The following is an 18,107-nucleotide window of genomic DNA, read 5'->3' as shown; positions in this document are numbered from 1 at the left end:
ATAGTCCCACTGAGCACAAACCAGATGGGATGGCGTATTGCTGCAGAATGATGTGCAAATTTGGACTCATCAGACCAAAGGACAGATTTCCACCGGTCTAATGTCCATTGCTCGTGTTTCTTGGCCCAAGCAAGTKTCTTCTTATTATTGGTGTCCTTTAGTAGTGGTTTCTMTGCAGCAATTTGACCARGAAGGCCTGATTCCCGCAGTCTCCTCTGAACAGWTMATGTTGAGATGTGTCTGTTACCWGAACTCTGAAGCATTTATTTGAGCTGCAATTTCTGAGGCTGGTAACTCTAATGAACYTATCCTCTGCAGCAGAGGTAACTCTGGGTCTTCCTTTCCTGTGGTGMTCCTCATGAGAGCCAGTTTCATCATAGRGCTTMATGGTTTTTGCAACTGCACTTGAAGAAACTTTSAAAGTTCTTGAAATGTTCCGGATTGACTGACCTTCATGTCTTAAAATAATGAAAGACTGTCTTTTCTCTTTCCWTATTTGATTTTTTCTTGCCATAATATGGATMTAGTCWTTTACTAAATAGGGCTATCTTCTGTATACCACCATACCATACGTCACAACACAACTGATTGGCTCAAACACATMAAGAAGGAAAGAAATTCCACAAATACATTTTTAACAAGGCACACCTGTGAATTGAAATGCATTCCAGGTGACTACCTCATGAAGCTGGTTGAGAGAATGCCAAGAGTGTGCATAGCTGTCATCAAGGCAAAGGGTAGCTGCATTGAAGAATCTCAAATATAAAATATATTTGGATTTGTTTAATACTTTTTTGTTGACTACATGAAGTGTTATTTCATAATTTTGGTTTCTTCACTATTATTCTACATAGAAAACAATAAAAATAAATAAAAACCTAGGAATGAGTAGGTGTGTCCAAACGTTTGACTGGTAAGAGCTAGAATTATCACTTTTGCAACAAACTGTCAAAATTGTCAAAATTAAGACCAGAATTGACGTGTTTCACTCTAACTAAGCCTAAAACATAGTTTTTTTGATGAAAAAATAATTGTTTCATGAAATGTGCTCTTTAATTTCCTAAATTAAGTTTGTACTGCATTTATGTGCTTGTATGCATGCCTGTTTTTCTTCAGGCAGAATTCTGTAAGTGTTTTGTTTGTTCTTCTGAGAACTGTGTGTGTGTGCATGCGAGCATGCATTAGTGCGTGCAGCTGTATTTTCTATGGATCCATTTCTGTGATTGTGTAGAGAGCGTAAAGACAAGATCTGCGTCCCCCTGCATCCCTGGCACCCTATTTATTTCCTATATAGMGGACTACTTTTGACAACCAGAAACCTTGTCAAAAGTAGWAAACTATATAGGAAAAGTGCCATTTGTGTTGCAAACCCACACTTCATCAGACAGCTTTCTCCTCAAGGACCTAGTGRTCTTCCCTGAGGTCAGATTCATATTGAATTAAATCAAGTGGAATAGAGAACTGGGAAACCTAATGGGAAATATAGTCACTGACAGGCAGAAATGCACGGTCATCATATCAGTCAAAACACATTACAGACTCGCTGGGAGCCTAAATCTCTTTCAATGAACTCAAAAGGGCATGGGATAGCATGAATAAAGGCAAATCACCTAGATTGGATGATATTCCCCCTGAAATCTTTTGAACATTTTGGAATAAATTAGATCCACTATTGCTTGAAATTATTAACACAGCCATTCACAAAGGTTAATTTATATGAATACAGCACTAATTTTGCTTTTATTAAAAAAAAGATAAGGATGCCACCCAGAGTTCTCACTATTTCCCCCTATCTTTGATAAACACAGATATTAAACAATTTTTCAAAATGTTGTCATCCCATTTCGACACTTACTTAACAAATTGGTCCACATGGACCAAAGCAGGTTTGTTTAAAGACTTTACCCTCGGATAATCTCCGTTGACTATTATATACAGTATCTTAAATGCTTCATCAGAAACAACAGCTCCCTGGGCTGTTTATCCTCTTGATGCAGAAAAAAGCTTTTGATAGATAAACGGTCACATCTCTGGTCTGTTTTGGAACATATGGGATTAGGCTCCAATTCATTAATATCATTAAAATGCAATGTGCGGCCATAGTTATAACCTGCAATATCTGCTCTGCTCCGTTCAGAATCACGAGAGCAGCACACAAGGTGATCGGATTTCTCCTTCGCTATTTTTATTATCCATGGAACCCCTATCCCTGGCAATTCGTCAATCGAAGGAAATAACACCAACTTCTCTATAATCTACTGATCACTTCATCTCATTACACGCAGACAATATTTTACTATATCCAGAACATGTATATCAATCTCTCCCAAACGCATTGACGATCATAGATAAATTCAGCTTCACATCAAGTTATAAAATTAATCTATCCAAATCAGCCCTACTGCCTATGAAAACGCTGATTGATGACTCCACCTCTACTTATGGACTCCCAATCATTTCCCATTTAAAATATTTGAGAGTAGATATATTTCCATCTTCAGATAAAACCACTGCCAGAAACTTTTACAGAATGATCAAATCTGACCCCAGTAGATGGACTAACATCCCTGTTGCTTTAATTGGCAGATTATCTATTGTCACAATTAATAAACACAGCAAAAAAGAAACGTCCTCTCTCTGTCAACTGCGTTTATTTTCAGCAAACTTAATATGTGTAAATATTTGTATGAATATAACAAGATTCAACAACTGAGACCATAAACTGAACAAGTTCCACAGACATGTGACTAACAGAAATNTGTCAACTGCGTTTATTTTCAGCAAACTTAACATGTGTACATATTTGTACCAACATAACAAGATTCAACAACTGAGACATAAACTGAACAAGTTCCACAGACATGTGACGAACAGAAATTGAATAATGTGTCCCTGAACAACAGGGGGGGTCAAAATCAAAAGTAACAGTCAGTATCTGGTGTGGCCACCAGCTTCATTAAGTACTGCAGTGCATCTCCTCCTCATGGACTGCACCAGATTTGCCAGTTCTTGCTGTGAGATGTTACCCCACTCTTCCACCAAGGCACCTGCTTGGGGGAACGGTATGGGAGGTTGGGTGTGGAGGATCACTTCTTTGTGTATATTTTCCTTGTATATTGTACCTGTAACACCCAACAAAAAAATTACAAAATGAATACAAAATGTGGTCACAAAACAATAAAAAATACACTATAGACACACCTGCCTGACTGTACATTAATGCTTGCTATCACTCTTTCTTTCTTTATTGTAGACATAATAATAATTTATATTAAAATATGATCCTTATAAATAACATTCTGATTCATAAAATTCTTTCATTATTGGCAAGTAAGGACTATATCAAAAAGGAAAATGGAAGATTGCTTATGGCTGTACATCGATTCTCATGGAGGTGGTAATGCCATTGCATGTTTATGACATTGTTGCATGTGGTTGTGCAGGACAAATAATTTTTTCACAAAGTAGTGAACTGGGCCTTCACTAGTATTAGCGGACAGATATTGACATTTCAGCATCTCCACTTGGCAGAAAATGTAGTTGTATAATTAAGAACACTGTCTTGCAGGATTCAATAGTTGCAATTGTAAGAGTTGTTGCCRTGTCCTTTTCTCTGSGATTGTCATRRTAATGGGATCCAAAAAGAACAAAASCCTGTCCTCAAACATTTACATCTAAAGGTGCAAWGTTATTGGCTAAGACACAAGACATCCAAATCAAATGAAATAGTACACATTATATTCAGTATTTATTGCAGTATATAATCTGAATTTAWTTCCTTTACTTTAGATTTGTGTGTATTGTGAAATTGTTAGATATTACTGCACTGTTGGAGCTAGAAACACAAGCATTTCGCTACGTCCGCAATAACATCTGCTAAACACGTGTATGGAACCAATAAAATTTGATTTGATGTAAATGTACATTACTGTATTGTACATAGACTGGTCATCTAGGTTTGTACCTGTAGACTTTCCATCACCATGAAGAAAAACAATGCATAATACAGTAATTGAGTACATTGAGACATCAAGGGGTTTGTGATGATGAGATGTGATGACGTGGCTCAGTTGGTAGCACATGGCGCTTATGAAAATGTATGCACTACTGTAAGTTTCTTTGAAAAAGAATGTCTACTAAAWTAGAAAAGTAATGAATAGACCATTTCACCATTTCATAGAAATAAGTTGCATTAGCAAAGTATTTCAAGAAACTGAAAAACATATATCAAGCAAGTACTTTTATATTCAGAATGACTGTTTGGTASAGATAATTATCAGACWTAAGTTACAAATGCTGGTAAAAATACATTTAGTTTAAAAATGTTCACAAAAGTAATGCACTGTGCCTTTACTAGTTCTGTATTAGCGGACCGATATAGATGTCTTCGGGGAAGAAATCACCCCACCCCCACACGGCCATTGGTCTAGTCGAAATGGGGTCTAGTCTAGGTTGACAGCTGACACGGTAAGACAAGTTGAGGCTGAGGTTGTGAAGTCGAAGGGGTAGATACAGGTAGAGCAAGCAGGTGGTTGAGAGTTGCCCTGATAAAATGTATCAAAGGCAGGTTGCGGTAACTTGGCCCAGTAAAGAAGTACTTTAATACGTTGCATGCGCAAATCTTCAATATTTTGTACACTTTCATGGTAGACTACAGAACAGCTTTCACAAGCACATTGTYAGATTTTAATTGCATAATTTGACTATACAATTTATATGAATMATGTTGCTAAAGAGGCAACCCTRYATCATCATCCATTTGCTTTGTCCCTAATAGTGAATAGATATATGCATTATTGTAGCTAATAGTCAAATAGACAAAGGAAAACTGCGATACCCGGCCTGGTGTTATATAGCGACCTCCTCTCAACAGGGAACTCAAGTCACCCTATTGGCCTGCCCTTGATAATCCCCCTCCTTTACCTTTTCCCTGTCTCCTTTTATACGTGTTCCACAWTGTGTAACCACAGCTGACAAATAGCCAAGCTATGGGACAAAAGTAGGGAGCGGAGTGTTACATGTATTAATTTTTTTAGGTATTTGCATTAAGCAAATAGATTCCCTTTTTCTTGTTCCATGCTAGAGGAAATTACTAAAATATATTTTCCTCTGMAGAKWGGCAGTCCTCTCTCTCTCTCCCCATCTCGCTCTCTCAATCATTTCCCCCTCTATCTCTGTCTCTATTTCYCTCACTCGCTCACTCTTTCCCCATCTCCCTCTATCAGTTCCCTCCCCCTCTCCCTGTCTCTACCCCTCTCTCCACCTTCTCCCTACCCGGCTGTGCCCTTAAACATTGTCATCTGTGTTTCTGCAGCAGTGACAGTAGATCAGCAGGGCCACAGTGGTGGCAGTCGCAGTGGCACTGTGTGCTCCATGTCAATAAGCCTTCAGCTCAGTGGAAGGGCCCCAGCCTCTAAGCCACCACACATGATCACACAGCGCTAGCTAGGCGAGCACCACAGAAAGGCCCAGGCAACTGATGTAAATAAGGATGCCCCTTTTGCTTTCACTGCTGCATTGCAGCTGTGCTTCACAGAAGAGGCAACCACCAACGTGCCTGGGCCTCATTTCTCAGAGCCTGCGTAGCAATAAGATCATCGTTAGATGTATCTTTACTCTTATATTTTGCAACTAGGCCACTGTCTGTAATTTTTGCCTCAAWGTGTTTCATGATGTGTGACAACAATGATGTGCCCAATCTTTGATGTAGTGCTTTATTATTGAGTCAGTATAATACGCTGCCTCAATAGCCTATTTACAGCCATAGGTGGTAATATATTTCTATGAGCTGATCTGTCAGCAGTATTGTGGAATAATTCTAATGTGAAGGTAAGATTTGAATGGAGAAAGCTGATCCGAGAGCAGCACTGCTATTCTTTTGATCCTATCAGTATCAACACATGGTCTAATGATGCACTTAGCGAATGTTCTCTCTACGTGTTTGTTTGGGAACCACTCTTAAAAAGTTTGGAACGATCATCATAATGCCTAAGTTCTGTTGCAACTGGGAAACGAGGCTCTGATGTTCAATGTTTCTGTGCTGAGCCGGGCCCTCTGACATGGAATTAAGTCATCATGTGACAATAAGAAAGAAGAAGAAAAACAATAAGTGTGAGTCCTCCTCGAATCAAAAGGGGCGATTTGTAGCTAGGTGTTTTGATGCGATAAAAGATGATCAGACAGAAAGGCAAGGTTTTCTTTGTCCCCTTTTAGATATGTTGTCCCTTGTCTTTTGGTTCTGTGTACAGGGCACACAGACAGACACAGTGCTCAGAGGACAGCATTGAATCGATACAGGCTGCTGGCTGTCTACCATCCACTCAGCCACTCTTCCCCCAGCATCAGGTCTCATTGGACACACCACAACACTAACTTTCCCATTTCTCACTTGCCATGTTTGATGTTTCCCGTCAGCGTTGCTGCCTCCACAGTGTCAAGGTGACTACTACGGAACGCATCCCAGATGGTCCTACTAGGTTTACTCACGTGTGGGTAGTCTTTGCCTATGGATCTTCTCTTGACCACACAGGGTGGTTAAACTCCCACCGGCGTTGTAGATCTGGATTATCCCGCGGTATGAGCCTCTTTCCCGGTGAGCGAGCCGTCCTGTCTTCCTACCCTGAACTGAGTTAGCAGTGGAGCACTGGGATCCACTTTATAAATCCAGGACACCTCTCTTGGTCTATCTCTGCTTGAAACAGAGGTTAGCTCACTCGTTCCTACTGTTAACACTTCACGGGCAGTTTATGACAAAATATATCACATGTCAGAGGGGGCTATTTTTGTGTACGACACTAACGAGCAATCCAATATTAATGTATAGTCTGCTCTGCACTATTTTAGCATGGACCAGCTCTTACTACGTGTTCAAAAGGATACGTTCAGCCACGGGATTATACTATTTGTATAAGCGCAGCATAGTCTAAGACACTCCTTCTAGTGGCTGGTCCTCCATTTCTAGTTGACCAGACAACACTCTCATGGGTGAGTCACACTCGCTAAGTCCCGGGCATAGGGTTTCAGCCAAGACTAATTTCATGAAATTCATTCTTAGCTGAAAGCCAAGGTTCAGCACTTTGTCTGAGTAAGGACAAACTTATCACGTTTTAGGGAAGACCCAGATGCAGACAGTGTCGAAGTAACAAAAGTTTATTACTAGAACAGGGGCAGGCAAAACGACAGGTCAAGGGCAGGCAGAGGTCCGTAATCCAGTGTCCCTTGGACAAGGTACAGGACAGAAGGCAGGCTCAGGGCAGGCAGAATGGTCAAAACCGGGAAAACTAGAAAAACGCTGGTAGGCTTGACGAACAAAGCGAACTGGCAACAGACGAATAGAGAACACAGGTATAAATACACTGGGGAAGATGGGCGACACCTGGAGGGGGTGTCACAAAGACATGTGAAACAGATCAGGGTGTTACAGAACTATAGATACTCAATACTCCTTTTGTGTGCTTTTTACACATTTACCCTCAATCTCCCCTGTGTTTTTCTGCTCAAGCTCGTGGCCAGACCATAGTTATTACAATGCTACTCTTCTTCTTTAGCTCTTTATTCAACAAATAATTTAACCTGAAAACCAGTAACACTTCTCTTTTGGTTCCACAGTTTCACAACTGATGCATTTTAATGTTTTTTTTATATATATAGAAATTACAGTGCACTAGCTTCTAACAATAGTAATTAAGTTAACTTCTTATCTTACCCCTCAAAGTCTTCTAACTTCTAATACATCAATTGCCTCTTGATCTGTCTTCACCAGAATCTTTTCACTTTCCCTATCTTTTACATTGGTTTTTATAACCCCTTTTTGCCCAAGCCCATGCCCCTTTTGACTACAGCCACACAAGAGATCCTCCCGCTTACACTTGACATTTAAGAAAAGTTACATAACACATTGTCTCCTTTACACGTGATGTCTACACAGAGGCAGGTAACACATTGGTTCCTTCATAGGTGACAACAATCCGTGGTGCCATCAACTTCATGGCCCATGTGCCCTCAAGCAACTCTATCAACTCCATCCCAGGGCCGTGATCTGACGGTGGTGTCACCATATGAGATGAACCTCGGCCTCTGCGGCAGAGGAACATCTGCATACGTTCTATCGTCATATCCTCTCTGCCTTTGACTGGGTTTTTCTGTTCCCCAGCTGCCTGTGGTTGAGGCCTCTCCCTGTCTTTTTCCCGCTTCTTCTTGATCTTCCTTGTCTCAGTGTTACCAGAGTTCTCTCTGGAGACTGGAGTCAAATTAACTCGGCTCATTCACAACAGCAGGCACTGAGTAATTCTAACGTCCAGATGAGATGTCAACTGTGGTGAATGTTTATCTTCGATTGAAAATGTTTTTTTGGTTGTTTCCTTGTTTATGGAAATGCATATATTTGAATATAGTCATTTAATTGTAATTACTTGGCTTCATTGTGAGTTAATTGCACTTCCTTAATATGCCAATGATAGACCATCAAGCTAAAACGTTAATGTTTATATGTTGTTTATGAGTTATCCTTATCAATTAAACATATTGTTTTTGTTCCATCAGCAACACTTGTAGATTCTGTCATTATTTACGCGCAACAAATGTGTTCAAGAGTGCGGCTGTGTTATAATATAAGAGACTGCCACGGTCCAAATACACTAGATTTGGTTTAACAGTCTTAAAAGCAAATGTAATTAATAGAAGTAGGAGGATAACAGGGGATAAAATGAGTGATGCAATTAGGATGACTGGGAGAGAGGAAATATGTTTCAAAACCTTGGAGAGGAGATCTCTTTATTTAAATCCACTTTAAAGATAATATTTCATGGGTTAGATGCATGATGCTTCTCCTCGCTGTGTTGAGAGGGATGAGGGAGAAAATCCATCAGTGGGGTGTACGTAAGTCTGAACATAACAACCCCCTAGTCTCATGTGTAGTTCTTCTCGCACTAAGATCATAGTAGCAGAACCAACATGTACACAAATAAATAGTATTTTTTAGAAAGAATTTCACGCGCATTGCCGCAGGTCCTGGAGCTAAGAGGCTTTTGGATTTATTCAAGTAATCCAATCTGTAAGTCCTCTTATATGCGACTCCTGTAAGAGTAGCGCGATGCTAATGCTAAATAAGAAGGAAAATAATTACTCCGAATCGTTCATTTGACTTAGAGGCTACTAGCGGTGTAACATTTTTGCTTGGTTGAGAGCTGTTTTTGTTTAATGTGATCCGATGAAACTTTTTTATTCACAGAGGACTTTCGATGTCATCCACCCTAGGTACATATTAATTGCCTTGCATTCTGATTAGGGCTGTGGTGAAATGTTTAACTTAAAAAGCAATTAAAAACGCTTTTGTGAGAGAGGCGATTGCACCTATTTTCTCTAATGTTCCATCAATTTTAAAGCCAGAAATTAGAAATAAGTGCACTCGGGCTATCCGGTAGGCCAAAGTTAGTTACTTTAAGGAGCAGTTCTCTCTCTGTGGGTCTAACCCCAAGAGGTTCTGGAAACGGTTAAAGACCTGGAGAATAAACCCTCCTCCTCACAGCTGCCCATGTCCCTTAATGTTGATGATGTGGTTGTTACTGACAAGAAGCACATGGCTGAGCTCTTTAATCACCACTTCATTAAGTCAGGATTCCTATTTGACTCAGCCATGCCTCCCTGCCTGTCCAACATTTCCTCATCTCCCACCCATTCTAATGCGACTAGCCCCGACGCTTCTCCCTCTTTTTCCCCTGCCCCGCTACAAAGTTTATCCCTGCCGGCAGTCACTGAGTCCGAGGTGCTAAAGGAGCTCCTTAAAAACTTGACCCCAAAAAAACATCTGGGTCAGATGGTTTAGARCCTTTCTTCTTTAAGTTTGCTGCCCCTATCATCACCAAGCCTATCTCTGACCTTTTTAACCTGTGTCTCCTTTCTGGGGAGGTCCCCACTGCTTGGAAGTCAGCCACGGTTCATCCTTTTTTAAAGCGGGAGATCAAGCTGATCCTAACTGTTATAGGCATATTTCTATTTTGCCCTGTTTATCAAAAGTGTTGGAAAAACTTGTCAATAATCAACTGACTGGCTATTCTCTCTGGTATGCTATCTGGTTTCCGCTCAGGTTATGGATATGTCACTGCAACCTTAAAGGTCCTCAATGATGTCACCATTGTCCTTGATTCTAAGCAATGTTGTGCTGCTATTTTTATTGACTTGGCCAAATATTTTGATAAGGTAGACCATTCCATTCTTGTGGGCCGGGTAATGAGTATTGGTGTCTCTGAGGGATCTTTGGCCTGGTTTGCTAACTACCTCTCTCAAAGAGTGCAATGTATAAAGTCAAAACATCTGCTGTCTCAGCCACACCTGTCACCAAGGGAGTACCACAAGGCTCGATGCTAGGCACCACGCTCTTCTCAATTTACATCAACAACATTGCTCAGGCAGTAGGAAGCTCTCTCCTCCATTTATATGCAGATGATACAGTCTTATACTCAATTGGCCCCTCCCCGGATCTTGTGTTAAACACTCTACAACAAAGCTTTCTTAGTGTCCCAAAAATGTTCTCTACCCTTAACCTTGTTCTGAACACCTCCAAAACAAAGGTKTTGTGGTTTGGTAAGAAGAATGTCCCTCTCCCCACAGGTGTGATTACTACCTCTGAGGGTTTAGAGCTTGAGGTAGTCACCCCATACAAGTACTTGGCTAGATTGTACACTGTCTTTCTCTCAGCACATATCAAAGCTGCAGGCTAAAGTTAAATCTAGACTTGGTTTCCTCTATCGTAATCGCTCCTTTTTCACCCCAGCTGCCAAACTAACCCTGATAACCATCCTACCCGTGCTAGATTACGGAGATGTAATTTATAGATCGGCAGGTAAGGGTGCTCTCGAGTGGCTAAATGTTCRTTACCATTCAGCCATCAGATTTGCCACCAATGCTCCTTACAGGACACATCACTGCACTCCTATACTCCTCTATAAACTGTTCATCTCTGTATGCCAGTCGCAAGACCCCCACTGGTTGATGGTTATTTATAAAACCTTCTTAGGCCTCACTCCCCCTATCTAAGATATCTACTGCAGCCCTCATACTCCACATACAACACTCATTCTGCCAGTCACATTCTGTTAAAGGTACCRAAAGCACACACATCGCTCGTCTTTTCAGTTTGTTGCAGCTAGCGACTGGAACAGGCTGCAACAAACATTCAACCTGGACAGTTTTATCTCAATCTCTTCATTCAAAGACTCAGTCATGGACACTCTTACTGACAGTTGTGGCTGCTTTGRGTGATGTATTGTTGTCTCTACCTTCTTGCCCTATGTGCTGTTGTCTGTGCCCAATAATATTTGTACCATGTTTTGTGCTGCTACCATGTTGTGCTGCTGCCATGTTGTTTTGCTGCCATGCTGTGTTGTCATGGGTTTCTGCCTTGCTATATTGTTGTCTTAGGTCTCTCTTTATGTAGTGTCGTGATGTGTGTTATGTCCTATATTATTATAATTTAATTATTTATTTTTATCCCAGACATCATCCCCGCAGGAGGCTTTTTGGCTTTTGGTAGGCCGTCATTGTAAATAAGAAATTGTTCTTAACTACTTGCCGCGTTAAATAAAGGTTAAATAAATATAAATGAAATAAATGTGTGAGTGATCCAATATTGCAAACGTGACTTTGTTTTCTAGTCARATGTTTTTATTTGATAGCATCACATGATCAGTAAATTTGCAAATGAATAAGGAAGACATTACTTTCTCAAAGTGTGAATGGTTGTGCAAATAAACTAGAGGTTAAAGATAAATGGCTGGTAGGAAAATAAAATGTGTWTTTATTTTCCTTGGCAGGGCCAATCACTTGTGTATAGGCAATTGTGAATCCAGAGATTGCGCTCAACTGCATGGCTATCTGAGGCACAGTGGGGAGGAAAATTACTTTCTTTAAATTACATTGAAGTTTATAAATCAGTGGTGATAAGAGTGGTATGGACCAGCCAACTCCCCAGGAGCAAGATTGAACTGTTCCATCTCCCACAATATAAAGAAATGAAGTATTCTATTCAGTTTCTGCTGCAGATGCATATGTAGGACTATATTAAATCAGAAGATGAGGGAAAGGGAAAAGTTATGTGTGAAAACATTTAAATAAGGGAACTTCATATTGCTGTAGCTTCTGTACACTCTTAAAAATAAAGGTGCAAGTTGGAAGCAAATAAGGTTATTGAGAGCGATGCCATATTTTAAGTTCTCTGAAAAAACATCAATGGGATGGTTCGTTGAAGAACCATACAAGATTCCAAAACCAGGCATAATTTGGCCCTCCAGGACCGGAATTCAATAGCCCTGCTGTAGGGTTTTAAGCCTTATTTGAATATTTCCCAGGGTGCTTTTAGAGTGATTTTTGTTTTGTTACGAGCATCACCATGATTGTGTTTGCTAGTGACAGAGACATGGATATAGCATTAATTTAATTTCAATCCTATGGCCTTCACCAAGTGAAATCCTATATGAATGTTTTAATTTTGTTTTAAATCTGTTTTGTATATATAAAATATGAATTTGGCATTTGGATCACTTCAAAGTGAGACAAAGAAGTTTTACAAATTATAAGTACAACAGCTTTGTTTACAAATTGCAAGTAAGATTTCTCCAGGGACACTACATGGCCAAAAGTATGTGGACTCCCCTTCAAATMAGTGGATTTCCAACAAGGAAKGGTGGCATTCTATGACGGTGCTACYTTGAAAGTCACTGAGCTCTTCAGTAAGGCCATTCTACTGCCAATGTTTCTCTATAGAGATTGCATGGCTTTGTGCTCAATTTTATAAACCTGTCAGTAACGGGTGTGGCTGAAATAATCCACTAATTTTAAGGGCTTTCCACATAATTTTGTATATAAAGTGTATATTTTTTCAAACATGTACTGGACGKCTTTCATTCTAGCCTGAGCGCAAACCCTCATTCTGTCTTTCTACATTCATTAAAATCGACATAATAATTCACATMTCCTGTTGCTTCTGGATTATTGTCCCGCTGTAGCAAACTGGCTCAAATTAAGATCCTACATCTGTAGCATGCAATTCCCATAGGTGCAGATGAGTCATAGGCAAGCAGTTGATACTGATGGGCCACGTGTTCTCTCTATTTTGTCAATGTTTTAGATAAGAATATGCAAGATAAACATAATGAATGCCAAGAGATCCAAACAATGCCAAGATATTTAAATTTGGTTGTCATTGATATTTGTAATGCTGTTTAGTCTACTCTCAACCTTTGGGGGTGGATGACACCCATTGCTTGAACAGATGGGCTGCCTTTGAAAATGCACCCTAATCCCTACATAGTGTACTGCTTTTGACCAGGTCCTATGGACGCAGCTCTAGTTTTAGTGTCTGTCTAGAGATCAATTAAGGCACAAGGTTAGGAGTGAACAGGCTCACAGTAAGTGATGCAATTACGGTGTCTCCACAAGTACATTTATCARCAATTAAAACAAATGGACTTTGCACTTGTGTTATAGTCAGCTACATTGCTTTCCAATGGATCTTCATCAACTGTTAATTCGACTTTGTTAAAAGAGGAATAAAATAAAAAATAAGTCTTGGCAAAGATGTGCAGGGGCCTGATCTAGTATGGTCAGACAAAATATGGTTATAATGAGTTACCCTATCGAGGTTTTCAATTGCAAGAGGGGTAAGCATTTCTGAATGGATACTCCCAGATGGCTAAATAAAGCTACACTACCGTTCAAAAGTTTGGGGTCACTTAAAAAAGMCCATGTTTTCCAAGAACACACATATGAAATGAGTTGCAAAATGAATTAGGAAAAATAGTCAAGACATTGACAAGGTTATAAATAATGATTTTTAATTGAAARATTAGTTGTGTCCTTCAAACTTTGCTTTCGTTAAAGAATCCTCCATTTGCAGCAATTACAGCCTTGCAGACCTTGAGCATTCTAGTTGTCAGTTTGTTGAAGTAATCTGAAGAGATTCCATCRCATGCTTCCTGAAGCACCTCCCATCAATTGGATCGGCTTGATGGGCACTTTTTACGCACCATACAGTCAAGCTGCACCCACAACAGCTCAATAGGGTTGAGATCCGGTGACTARYCTGGCCACTCCATTATAGACAGAATATCAGCTGACTGCTTCTTCCCAAAATKGTTATTGCATAGTTTGGAGCTGTGCTTTGGGTCATTGTCATGTTGTAGGAGGAAATTGGCTCCAATTAAGCGCTGTCCACAGGGTATGGCATGGAGTMWTAGCCTTCCTTCTTCAYGATCCCTTTTACCCTGTACACATCTCCCACTTTACCACCACCAAWGCACCCCCAGACCATCACATTGCCTCCACCATACTTGACAGATGGCGTCAAGCACTCCTCCAGCATCTTTTCATTCTTTCTGCGTCTCACGAATGTTCTTCTTTGTGATCCGAACACATCAATCTTAGATTTGTCTGTCCATAACACTTTTTTACAATCTTCCTCTGTCCAGTGTCTGTGTTCTTTTGCCCATCTTAATCTCTTTTTTTTTATTGACCAGTCTGAGATATGGCTTTTTCTTTGCAACTCTGCCTAGAAGACCAGCATCCCGGAGTCGCCTCTTCACTGTTGATGTTGAGACTGGTGTTTTGCGGGTACTATTTAATGAAGCTGCCAGTTGAGGACTTGTGAGGCGTCRGTTTCTCAAACTAGACACTCTAATGTACTTGCCCTCTTCCCCAGTTGTGCCTTGGGCCTCCCACTCCGTCTTTCTATTCCGGTTAGAGCCAGTTTGCGCTGTTCTGTGAAGGGAGTAGTACACAGCGTTGTACSAGATCTTCAGTTTCTTGGCAATTTCTCACATGGAATAGCCTTCATTTCTCAGAACAAGAATAGACTGACGAGTTTCAGAAGAAAGTTCTTTGTTTCTGGCCATTTTGAGCCTGTAATCGAACCCACAAATGCTGATGCTCCAGATACTCAACTAGTCTAAAGAAGGCCAGTTTTATTGCTTCTTTAATCAGWACAACAGTTTTCAGCTGTGCTAACATAATTGCAAAAGGGTTTTCTAATGATCAATTAGCCTTTTAAAATTATAAACTTGGATTAGCTAACACAACGTGTCATTGGAACACAGGAGTGATGGTTGCTGATAATGGGCCTCTGTACACCTATGTAGATATTCCATAAAAAATCTGCCGTTTCCAGCTACAATAGTCATTTACAACATTAACAAAGTCTACCCTGTATTTCTGATCAATTTSATGTTATTTTAATGGACAAAAAATTATATTTTCTTTCAAAAACAAGGACATTTCTAAGTAWCCCCAAACTTTTGACCGGTAGTGTAACTGAACAACCCAACATATGGAAAATCATATTTKTAAATCTCACAGTATCTGGAAATGGTGAATTACTACCACCATGGATATATGTACATCTCTCCAAGCTATTGAAATGCAGTATAGTATAAACTAGAGATGGCAAGGGAAAGATATATCCAAATGCTTTATGGTCGATTTCAGTGCTGCCTGCCTTATCCGTTGATGAAMTGATTAGGGGCGGGGTATCTAACAAATACATTCAACACAGTCACTCCTGTCTAAAGTTTGTTGTTCCCATAGTGGAGCCACATAAAGCATTAGTGACTGGAGAAGGTTGAGGAGAATTGATGGAGAAAGGGGTTTTATAGGTCAAGATTCACAACCTGACACCCCTACTCCACTTTTCAGGGTGAAGGTGTCATTTTAGACCCGACCGGGCCCTATTAATTTACACTTCTTCACAGGGATGTGTTGCCAAAGACAAATGCAGCCAATAATATGGATGTGTGGTGCCTCCTAACATGGATGTGTGGTAACTCCTAACAACTCTTCTCGTTGTAGAGTCGGATACATGGGACATCTGATAGGGTATGTGTGCATGTGTACATTTCGTGTGAAAGTATTGGATAATAATGTTCCTACTATAAATTACAAGCTGAGAATTTTCACTGGCAGTGGGCAATTGGTATAGTGAACATTTAGAAAGAAAGTACTTGGGATTCCATAGTCACCTTTAACCCCTAGCTACTCATCTAATCTCAGAACTATGTGGCACAGAAAAGAATGAGCAAATAAACAGAAGTGAAGAAAAATAAGTTTGCTGTGCATTAACTACAAATTGGCAAGCATAAAGCTTTTACTTATTCCAAAGTGCTTTCTTCTTTGCTGAAAACCTTTTCATGGATCTTATCAAAGTCCGCTTTATTTATTTAGCATTTTCTGTCCCCACTATGCCCACTGTCAGGATACGCCATTATCTTAGAAGTTGTTTACAGGCAGCCTTACCCTGGACAGGGGTTCACCTGGAGGTGCTTTGATCTACAGTAAGTTGCATCCTATAGCCTATATGGTGCTAAACTTTTGGAAAAGGAATAGAGCACCATTTGTCACACAAACCTATTCAATTGACAAAAATAGAGAAAAAGTAGTGGGAGAGATTTGGGTATTGTTTCTGTGGTTTGTACTGTACAGTATTTAATTGCATACCATTTTACTGTACTCCCATTACTTAGGATGTTACTGTCAGATCAGCATCTCTCATAAGAGATAGCTATATATCTAACACAGTGGTTCTTAACCTGGTTTCGATCGAACCCCAGGGGTTCGGTGAGTCAGTCTCAGGGGTTCGGCGGAGGTCAAGACACACATCCGACTCATACGATTCGTGATGACACTCCCCGCTTGGCCATCATTGGCTGCAGGTGATCACGCTACATCGCTTGGCCTATCTGTGCTGCAGGAGGGAATTTGGTGCGCTCAGTAGTCGACTGTGACTGTCGTGATGGTACGTCTTGTGATTTCTTTCTTATATTTTAATCCCTTCATATCTTGCTATGTCGAGCAAAAAAAGAAAGATAGGTCGAGACGATGACGAATATGTCACAATATGGATTCACATGATATAACGGAACGTGATGGGAGTCAGTGCCCTAACTGCATGATTTGCAATGCCAAGTTGAGCAATTCTAGTCTAGGCACCGGCAAAACTAAGAGACACTTCCTTAAGCTGCATGGAGATGGAAAAATACAGAAGAACCAACGCTCGCTGAATTCAAGGTGAATGAAGAGAGCCAGATTTCGATTGAAAAGGCTACTCTGCCTGTTCTCGGCTTTGTACCCATTAACAAACCGATCCTCACAGCATCGTACGAAGTTGCTTACCTGATCGCAAAGCAGGGCAAACCACACACCATTGGTGTGAAACACTCATAAAACCAGCTGTGTTGAAGATAGCGAATATCATGCTGGGAAAAGAGGCTGAAGTTAAGTTATCCCAAATTCCTCTTTCAAATGACACCATCAGCGACAGAATAGAGGACATGAGCAAAGACATCTTGGCTCAAGTAGTTGCAGAATCTGATTTCAAGCCGGCAAAATTCAGCTTCAACTCGACGAGACCACAGACGTTTCCAATCTAAGCCAGCTTGCTGTATTCGTGCGCTATGTGAAAGACGACGTGATAAAGGAAAGATTTTCTTATTTTGTAAGCCTCTCTTATACAACAACAACTAAGGCAGCCGATGTGAAGAAACTTGTGGATGACTTCTTCAAAGACAACAATCTTTCGTGGGATATGGGTTTCTGCAGTTTGTTTCGACGGAGCTCCAGTCATCTGTGGAAGAAAGTCTGGTTTGAATGCGCTAGTGAAAGCCGATGCCCACACATCATTGTTACGCATTGTATTCTGCACAGGCATGCGTTGGCAACAAAAACCTGCCTCCAAAACTGGCAGAAGTATTAAAAAATTGTAGTGGAATGACGTGAACTATGTGCGAACTAGTGCTCTGAGGCACCGCATCTTCAGTGAGCTGTGTAAAGAAATGGCTCTGAATTCGAGTACTTCTGTTCCATTCTAACGTTCGGTGGTTATCCGGGGACAGTGCTGAATCGTGTTTTTGCCGTGCGTGTGGAATTAGCCCTGTTTTTGCAAGAGCACCAAACATTGTCATGCAGATATGCTTCAAAAATTCTGAGTTCATTCTCATTTTAGCGTTACATGGCTGATATCTTCGCAGCTCTCAACCATCTCAATCAAAAAGATGCAGGGCGTGGAATCAACATCATCGAAGCGGAGGAAAACCTGAAGGCTTTTCAAAAAAAGCTACCGTTATGGA

Source organism: Salvelinus sp. IW2-2015, linkage group LG14 (assembly GCF_002910315.2).
Source record: "Salvelinus sp. IW2-2015 linkage group LG14, ASM291031v2, whole genome shotgun sequence".
NCBI lineage: Eukaryota > Metazoa > Chordata > Actinopteri > Salmoniformes > Salmonidae > Salvelinus > Salvelinus sp. IW2-2015.
Note: the sequence above shows the minus strand (reverse complement) of the source record.